The sequence below is a fragment of the Balaenoptera musculus genome, chromosome 11 (assembly GCF_009873245.2).
Source record: "Balaenoptera musculus isolate JJ_BM4_2016_0621 chromosome 11, mBalMus1.pri.v3, whole genome shotgun sequence".
Taxonomy (NCBI): domain Eukaryota; kingdom Metazoa; phylum Chordata; class Mammalia; order Artiodactyla; family Balaenopteridae; genus Balaenoptera; species Balaenoptera musculus.
This window is the reverse complement of record NC_045795.1, coordinates 73,874,216-73,882,510: the sequence shown is the minus strand read 5'-3', so window position 1 is coordinate 73,882,510 and position 8,295 is coordinate 73,874,216. Positions and strand designations below refer to the sequence as shown.

Here is an 8,295-nt window from a genome sequence, read left to right as displayed (position 1 = left end):
GCAGTGCTGGGTTCACAGCACTCTCAGAGTACACCTTATTGTTGTGAGCAACAGAGGGGTGCCTAGAGCACTTGTCAGGATCAAACCTCCTAATTTAAGGTAGAAGGCCACTCTGCTCATCCATTCTTTTGCTCTCCCTTGCCCTCTGTCTGTGTCAAGCCTCTCCACTCACTGTAAAGGCCAGGCCTACCTCTAAGGGGATGATTCCCAGGGTAAACAGGCAGGTATGGGGCAATTTCTTTAGCCACCATCCAAGCTTTATCTTCCTTTATGTCAAGGCCTGGTTATCAGGAGTAACCAATGCAGATGCAAGCAGCTGAAGCAAGCCCCATGGGGGCCCACTGCTTAATGGGCTCAGCTAGAATCGAAACTGAGTTTGGAGATGTGATTCAACTTGTCCTGCAGATAATTAAGTGCTCCTGAACTCTTCTTGAAGGAAATCAACAGTTTTCCAAAGAAAAATCAGGGAAAGGACAAGGAATCTTTATAAGATCCTCTAGATGGAGTTTTCTTTCATAGGGAGTGAATAGAAAATCTATGTTTGTTTATTTGTCCAAAAAGCCTATTGTGTATGCTCAACTTGATGACCAGAAGAGGTTAGTGGGATTTGTTGGAGAAGGGAAATGTAAGTAAGGGACAAAAATTTGTTTAAACAGCAATGGAAGCCTTCAAAATATATGTTTTTTTCAATCTAGGCTTAGGAGGATTACAGTTTGCATGGAGCCGGATTATAACATATAAACAGGAACAACAGGGAGAGATTATGATATATAAGTATTCAAGATTACATTTACTGTCACCCCCTCCTCCTTTTGCTTGGTCAGTCTCTTCCCCTCACTCAGATGTCAGACAAGTTATCTTCTCTAAGGGAGACCTTCACTGACCTTCCAGAAGAGACCGACTCTACTGCTCACTTTCATACCTCCTCCTCAAAGTTATCTTTTTTAGTTCCTGACACATTACAATTTAACGTGTGTTTGTGCAATTATTTCACCAATGTCTCTATTTCCCTGACTAGAATGTAATCTCCCTGAGGGCAGGGAACATGCTTATTTCTACTTGCTATTGAGATCCCTGTGCCTAACACAGAGGCTGGCACATGGTATGCATTCAATAAATGTTTGTTGGTTCAATGAGTGAGCAAATAATTAAAAATGAATGGATGGATGACATTGTACTTCATTCCTGAATACTTGCTGGCCAGTAATGGTAATGGGTCCTTAAGGAAAAGATCAGTCTTCTGGGAGTCTTACTGATTTATCATCATCTGTTCCCACTATAATTCAGACAAGTGACATGGCCAAATGCATGGTTTATCAAGGCAGTCAAATGATTAAAAAAAGTTCTCTACTAAATTTTTACTCATCAATAAGGTTAATAATTGCAATGGATCTAAACAGATCAAACATGTTTAAATCCATGAGATCAAAATGATTCTTTAAAAAGAAAGAAAAACTCTAATAGGTCATCATTGGAGAATACTGGTAGACTAATCCATTATTTTGAAAACTAGCAAATAAAGGGAAAGATTCAGATGTTTATCTTGCCTTTCCTATATGATCTGTACCACTGATTGACCACAGATGAGAGGAAGTTTTATGCAACAATAAAATACTGGGAGAACATGTATGGAAAAGGAGCTTGGGAGAATAAGCCCATGAAGCTGTTTTTGAATTCCGGACTTGCCCAAGCACCTCATGCATAGATCTGACCCTAGACAACATATCACAGTCAACCACCCAGGTATTGAATGGTCTGCTGGGTGGTGCCATCCAGCTCATTACAAAGTCTTCAAAAATGGACTCACCATTGAAACCACAATCTCTAGAAGGCTGGTTGAAATGAGTGACCTGAACCTAACCAGTTTAAAAGCCTGCTAGAATAAAACCTATCAGTATTCTTTATAGGGTTTAAATGAGACCCATGGTCTCATAACATTAGATTCAAAATGCCCAGGATATGATACAATATTACTCAGCATATGAAGAACCAGAAAAAATCTCAACAGAATAGAGAGTCCAAAAATAGACCAACATAAATATGGCCAGTTGATTTTTGGCAAAGTTGCCCAGGTAGTTCAATGGAGAAATCATAGTCTTTCCAACAAATGGTGTTGGGACAACTCATTATACATAAGACAGATAGATAGATAGATAGATAGATAGATAGATAGATAGATAGATAGATAAGGATAATCTCCAATCTAAACCTCACATATTATGCAAAATTTAACTAAAATGTATCATAGTTCTAAATGTAAAATATACAACTTTTAAAAGAAAGCGCAGGAAAAATATTCTTGACCTGGATTTAGGTGGATTCTTAGATATAACAAGAACACAATACAAAAAGAACTCACAAAACTCAACAATAAGAAAATAACCCATTTAAAAATAAACAAGACTTGAATAGACATTTCATCAAGAGGATATACAGAGGACAAACATCTTTTATTGAAAAGATGTTCACTATCATTAGCCATTAGGGAAATGCAAATTAAAAAAAACTTAATGAGATACCACTACACAGTTAACAGAATGACTAAAATAAAAATTCAGATAATTCCAAGTGATGGTGATCATGTGAAGCAGCTGGAATTCTCATACATTGCTGGTGGGAATGCAAAATGGTACAACTACTCTTGAAAACAGTTTGATAGTTTTTATAAAATTACATATTCAATTATCACATCATGCACTAATCCCACTCCTACGTATTTACCGTAGGGAAATGAAAATTTATGTCCACTAAAACACTTGTACATAAATGCATATTCACAATTGCCAAAAGCCAGAAATAACTCAAATGTCCTTCAGCAGATGAATGTATAAACTAACTGGTACATCCATACAATGGAATACCACTTAACAATAGAAGGAATAAACTATTGAGACAGCACCTTGGATGAATTGCAAAAGCACTGTGTGGAATGAAAGAACTTAGTCTCAAAGATCAGATACTATATGAATCCATTTACGTGGCACTTTCAGACAAAACTATGGTGATGGAGAAAAGGTCAGAGATTGAAATAATTTATGGGTGGAGTTAGATATGACTATGAAGGGATAGCAAGAGGGAGATTTTGGGGGGTGATGGAATTGTATGGCATTTTGATTGTGGTAGTGGTTATAAGAATTTATACATGTGTTATAATTCATAGATATGCATACCAAAACTGGTTATTTTACTTTATGTTAATATAAAAGATTAAAAAGAACAACAACAACAAAAAAAAAACCTTACCAAACCAGCACCTTTCTCATTAACAGGTCCCTAAGTTAGTATCTTAGAACACTTAATGTTTCTCAAGAGGTGAATATAAAAATGGCTTTATTACTATTAATAGATATAAAATCTACTCCAGTATACTGTGATGGTCTTTTCTAAACTTTCTTTATGAACATGTGATTTATTTAAATTTGTCTTACCAAGGAGAACCACAAATTTAGAGAGATGCTCCTCTCTCTCCTCAGTGCTCATGAAATGAATCAGTCAGTCCACTCATACTGGCTCTTCAGTGATACCATCCTCATGATAAGGAAAATAGGATGATGGAAAATCTTAAAACCACAGGGAAGTGCTCTGTTTGAGCACAGCAAAATGTCTCAGCACATTATCATTTCTCCACTGGCTAATACAAATTCTGTCCAGAATGCCATAGGATAGTAGTTAGAAGCAGAGAGTTATGCAAAAGCCTGATAATATATGACAGCAATTCTAGAGCAAGAGGCCCGGCACCTTAGTGATAGGCGAGAAAGGCACTACTGCCATTGTGAACTCTTTTGAAGGAACAATGTTTGGAAACTCTTTGTAAACTTTAAATGACAAGTACAACTGTGGTAGTTTGAATGCATTTTCCCAAATTCTTTGACACTCTTCCCTTTAAGAGTTGGAGTCTAATTCTCCTCCCCTTGAATGTGCGATGGAATTAGTGACTCACTTCTAACAGATAGAATAAAGAGAAAGTGATAGTTGAGTGACTTTGGAGACTAATTCATAAAAGTCACTGTGGGTTTATTCCTAGGTATTTTATTCTTTTTGATGCGATGGTAAATGGGACTGTTTCTTTAATTTTTCTTTCTGATCTTTTGTTGTTAGTGTATAAAAATGCAACTGTACTTCAAAAACTATACGATGCTGATGAAAGAAATCAAAGATGACACAAACAGATGGAAAGATATACCATGTTCTTGGATTTGAAGAATCAATATTGTCAAAATGACTATACTACCCAAGGCGATCTACAGATTCAATGCAATCCCTATCAAATTACCAATGGCATTTTTCACAGAACTAGAACAAAAAAATCTTAAAATTTGTATGGAGACACAAAAGACCCTGAATAGCCAAAGCAATCCTGAGAAAGAAAAACGGAGCTGGAGGAATCAGGCTCCCTGACTTCAGACTCCCTGACTTCAGACTATACTACAAAGGTATAGTCATCAAAACAGTATGGTACTGGCACAAAAACAGAACTATAGATCAATGGAACAGGATAGAAAGCTCAGAAATAAACCCACGCACCTATGGTCAATTAATCCACGACAAAGGAGGCAAAACTATACAATGGGGGAAAGACAGTCTCTTCAATAAATGGTGCTGGGAAAACTGGACAGCTACATGTAAAAAAAATGAAATTAGAACACTCTTTAACACCATACTCAAAAATAAACTCAAAATTGATTAAAGACCTAAATGTAAGACTGGACACTATAAAACTCTTAGAGGAAAACATAGGCAGAACACTCTGACATGAATCGTAGCAATATCTTTTTCGATCTGTCTCCCAGAATAATGGAAAAAAAAAACAAAAATAAGAAATGGGACCCAATTAAACTCAAAAGCTTTTGCACAGCAAAGGAAACCATAAACAGAACGAAAAGACAACCCACAGAATGGGAGAAAATATTTGCAAACAGTGCAACCAACAAGGGATTAGTCTCCAAAATTTACAAACAGCTCATGTGCCTTAATATCATAAAAACAAACAACCCAATCCAAAAATGGGCAGAAGACCTAAATACACATTTTTCCAAAGAAGACATAAAGATGGCTAAGAGGCACATGAAAAAATGTTCAACATCACTGATTATTAGAGAAATGCAAATCCAAACTACAATGACATATCCAGCAAGGACCTACTGTATAGCACAGGGAACTCTGCTCAATATTATGTAACAACCTAAATGGGAAAAGAATTTGAAAAAGAATAGATACATGTATATGTATAACTGAATCACTTTGCTGTACACCTGAAACTAACACAACATTGTTCATCAACTATATTCCAATACTCCAATATAAAATAAAATGTTAAAAAAAAACCCACCACTGTGGTTTCCTGTTTGTTCTCTCTCTCTCTCTCTCTCTCTCTCTCTCTCTCTCTCACTCTCACTCTCAGATCACTCATTTTGGGGAGAGCCAGCTGCCTCATCCCAAGGACATTGTAGAAAGGTTCACATAGAAAGGAACTGAGGTCTCCTGCCAAGAGCCAAGTAAGTGAGCCTTCTTGGAAGTGCATCTTCTAGTCCTAGTCTTTCAGATCTTTCAAAGTCTTTCAGTCTTTCCAGTTGTTGGCCTTCAGATCACTGCAGCCCTACTGCCCTCCTAACCATAACCTCATGAGAGACCCTGAGCCAGAACTACCAAGCCATGCCACTCCTGAATCCCTGGCCCTCAGAAACTGGGAGATAATAAATGTTGGTTGTTTTAAGCTGCTAAGTTTGGGGGTAACTTGTTAGGCAACAACAGACAACTAATACAGCTATGCTAATGTTAAACTGCTTTTTGATTTAGAGAAAAGAAAAGGAAGAGAAGGCAGGAATAGTGATCATGATTCACTTCAACGTTTTTACCAAGCCAAGTAACATTCAAGTTATCTGGACTTCTTTCCCTGGAGGCCAGGAAATTGTACAAAGATACAGGGCATTTCCTAGAAATGATTTTTGTATTACTCATCTTAGTACACAGACATCCTCAGGTTGATGCCATGCATAGCAGTTGGGGAAGCTATACTGAATACCACAGCTACTTCCCACCAGGGATTTCCAAACTGCTACTTCATTAATCAGTCTTTTAAATAAGATATGTTGTATAAGATGTCCCAGAATAAAGCCTAGCAAAAGAATATATACAAGGTAGGCACTCAATAAATGTATTTTGGTATTAGCAATAGGCTGCTATTTTTATTCTTTTAATTAGCAGATACTGAGCTCATATCCAAATCAAAAAGACCAAAGCAAAACAAAAGCCTAGAATCAAGGTTAAAATCATGCCACTATTTCTCTGCACTCATACATAGGGGCTTTCTTTTCAAATACAAACCCAGAGTTTAGTATATGCCATGAGACAGTTGCATGAGAAGTTACTTTAAGAGAAAAGTAAGTGTTTGATGTTCCTGTCTTCTAACACTGAAAATGGAAAATCTGCCCAGCAACTCACAAATCAGTGAACACTTGACAGAAAAATATGCTTTGGCAACTTTGCTTGTTGCATTCTTTAACAGGAAAATTGAAAACATAGGATCACAAGGGTCAGATGGTTATTACTGGAAGCTGGCTCTTATAAAATGTAATACATACCATTTCCCCCATCTAACTTGCATTGCTTTGTCCAAATCACCCGATGGGGCCCAGGATAAGGTGCTTTTCTGATGTAGATAACCACCTAGGTTTCTAAAAGCACATCCATTTTAAAGTGAGGGCCTGAAGAACACCAACAGTGACAGAAAAATGATATTTTTCTGTAACCTCAGCATCGGAGAGAACAGTTCCACAAGAAATAGTTTATAGAAAAAGAAAACCTTATTATTAAACACATAGAGTGCTAGTCAGCAAAATCTGCTGCTGATGGCAACTTCCCAAACTAGAACTTTTAGACAGTCTCATTCTGTATTAGGATTTTAAGAAACTCTGAACATTTATAGATCAAGGTATCGTTATGACTTTTTGGTAGATGGATCTATATGTCAACAAGAGGAAATATTTTAAAATACCAAATAAATAGCAGCTATCAAGGAAGGAGGGAGAGGAGGTACAACAAAGAACAATCAAATTGAGTAACCACTTCACATGAACCTGCACATGTGGTTTAACAAGGTTTCTAAGGGCAGCTAATCATAAAACTCGGTAGGTCTAATAATTGGCCCATGTACATACACTTTTAACAAACTGTCACCTAGATGACCCAACTCTCAAAACATCTAATGCCATCTTGGTGTCAGTAATTGGCTCCTAGCTTTAAAACAGAAACGGAGTCTAGACTCCAGAATATGGTGCTATTATTTTGAAATCCTAGAAAGAGAGAAACTATTCATTGTCTCCTGCTTGATTCAAACAACAATTCCTGGGACTTCCCTGGTGGTCCAGTGGTAAAGAATCTGCCTTCCAATGCAGGGGACATGGGTGCAATCCCTGGTTGGGGAACTAAGATCCCACATGCCGCGGAGCAACTAAGCCCGTGCACCACAACTACTGAGCTCGCGGGTCTCAACGAGAGACCCCGCATGCTGCAAACTACAGAGCCCACGCGCCCTGGAGCCTGCACGCCACAATTAGAGAGAAACCCGAGCAGACCGCGCGGCATAATGAAAAGATCCCGCATGCCTCAACAAAGATCGTGTGTGCCGCAACTAAGACCCGACGCAGCCCCAAAAAATAAGGAAAATAAATAAATATACTTTAAAAAAACCAACAGTTCCTCATACAAGTTTGTAGAAAATCAAAAGGGGGACATATTCCACAAGGAGGAGGAGCGGGGTTCTCTCCTGAGTGTGAAGCCAGCTCTTGGTGTTACTTCACTGCACCGGCCATTTGCCATTAAGGATCGTTCTTTTCTCCTCTTGGGAGAGTATGAGGAAGAGGACATTGTCTGAACAGTTTCTGAAAAAAAGGGGGAGTACATCTTATATACATTAATGGTGACCACAAATTTAAAGGGAGAAGGAAAGACACACGTGGAGCCAAGAAAAATAAGTGTTTAACAACTCTGTTTATCTCCAGGAGACAACTGGAACGTCATAGTTCTGAAGAGAAAGGTAGAAAAATGGATACCCATTTGGAAGAAAATGAAAGCTTTACTTAATTAATGTGTTAAATGCTGGTGTGAAAGAACCTTTCTTCTCAAAGCAAAACTACCCCTCCCCGCTTTTCCCAATGAGTAATCTCACCCTCACCACCGCCTTCTCATTGCCAGTATGCCTATTACCTTCTCCCATACAGAAATGGAAGCCCAGCTCCTTCTCCTTTCCTGACAATAGCATCTGCTACGATCACGCCTTCACCTGGATTCATGCAG

The 8,295-nt window shown here is 38.0% G+C and overlaps 1 non-coding gene across 1 annotated transcript; it reads left to right on the top strand.

Annotated features, from left to right (window-relative positions):
- Positions 1 to 7,668: 7,668 nt before the first annotated feature.
- Positions 7,669 to 7,878, top strand: LOC118904607. Its single transcript, XR_005022057.1, has one exon. It is a non-coding gene; the product is annotated as a small nucleolar RNA U3 (small nucleolar RNA).
- Positions 7,879 to 8,295: the final 417 nt, after the last annotated feature.